A 1,892-nucleotide genomic window follows, 5' to 3' on the forward strand; every position below is an offset into this window, starting at 1 on the left:
ACCAGAGTCTTCCAAAACTCCCACAGCATTTATTCCAGTCATAATCATTTATGTCTGGGTTTGTGAATTCATTGAGGACAGGGCCAATGTTGAAGGCAAGACCTCTTCACCTGGCCAGCTCTTCCACAGCTCAACACAGGAAGGAAGGAGACACTGTGGTGGTGGCAGGCATCTGAGCATGGGGGACAGGTGGTAACAGATGCTACTCCCTACTCACCTACACATGTTGGTTACTCCTTTAATTTAACCAGGTGAAAGTGTATCCTACTCTGTAAAGTCTCTTTGGTACTAATCTATAGGTGTAGATATATGGCAAATGTGGGTTGGGTGGGTGGGGACAGAAAAACAGGTTCACAGAGGGAAGGGTATTACATAGGGCAATAGTTTACAACCCTCTACATCAAAAACAGAATATGAGAACAACTTTGGATATTGTTTTTATACATAATAAAATGCATTTAAAAATATTCAGTGAAAGCAAAGTTCATCAGTGGTTTCTGTTTTGAATATTTTATTATATCCAGCTTTTGAAGCTCAAGAGAGTTTACTGGAAGTTTCTTCATCAGGAAAACGGAAGCATCACTGCAGTCCAGTTGTAAAATCCTGAAATCTCTCCTGAGATCAAAACAAATAAGAATCATCTCTCTTGTTTTAGGGACAAAAATCGGAAGTGGGAAGAGGAGTGGGCAAAGTTAGAATGAAGAAGGATGACAAATCCTCCAAATTGATGCAGGAAGGGGAGTTATAGCTGCACTTGCAAAGAATTGTTGGCTCAATATTTTTCCTTAAACATTAAACCGTCAGTTTTGAAAGTTTGTAAACTGTCAGTATGCATATGAATCATCTGGGGAAGGTGTTAAAATATAGGTTCCCAGGACCACCCCCAGAGATTAGGAATCAGCAAGTATGTGTCAGAGTCCTGGAATCTGCATTTTAAACATTTTCTGCAAGTCAACTATGATGCCAAGTGCCATGAGAAACACTCAACATCCACAGTGATGAATTTTCACCTCTAGAAGTAAACAGGGCAGGTGGAGCGTGAACAGGGAACGGTGATATTGGAGATGACCAGGTCTAGTTCTTCCACCTGGGTTGCCCACCACTCTTCTCCTATCTTGTCACTTCTCCAGGTACTTTGTCCGAATCTCAGCAACCACAGAGTCTCAGAACTCATGTCTCCCTGGCTATTTTAATTTTTATATATTTTTGAGATGATAAAATAAAACTTCTATTTTTCTAAACATTTTGTTTTTCTACTTCTGGAAGATGCCAAAAACTTCATTAAGAGGCTTGATCAGTTGCATGGGAAAATGAATGCCTGAAAGGTGAAAACAGGTGGGTGAAATGAACAAGAACATGGATTTTCAGATTACTAATATGTAAATCACTGAGCAGCAAGTTGAGCAGATATCTTCCATTACCATCAGTTAGTTCAGAGAAAGGCCAATTCCATTCACCACGTTTCTTGTTGGTCATTTATGTAGACCCAGAACATCGCTTTGGTAAAAAACTAAACGAAAAACAAAATACCCCTCCTCACAAGATATAAAAATTATTCAGACATCACAGAGATCATTTTAGACGATATTACTTAATCCTGACCTTTCACTAAATTACTTGCCCAAGGTGACAATTAATTAGTAGTAGGTGGCTCTAGAACCAGTTTTTTCAGACCATGATAGTCATGATCCATTAGCAGGTCATGAAATCTATGTACTGGGTCTTGACCATCATTTTTAGAAAAACGAAATAGATTAAATAGAATACAGAGTGCATCACACACATCTAAGTATTGCCCCATGAAACTTTTTGTGTATATACATACATGTATACTAGATAACCATGTAAAATGTATGTTTTACTATAGGTCACAGTCACTAAAGTTGGGAAAA

This window comes from Choloepus didactylus, chromosome 10 (genome assembly GCF_015220235.1).
Source record: "Choloepus didactylus isolate mChoDid1 chromosome 10, mChoDid1.pri, whole genome shotgun sequence".
Lineage (NCBI taxonomy): Eukaryota > Metazoa > Chordata > Mammalia > Pilosa > Megalonychidae > Choloepus > Choloepus didactylus.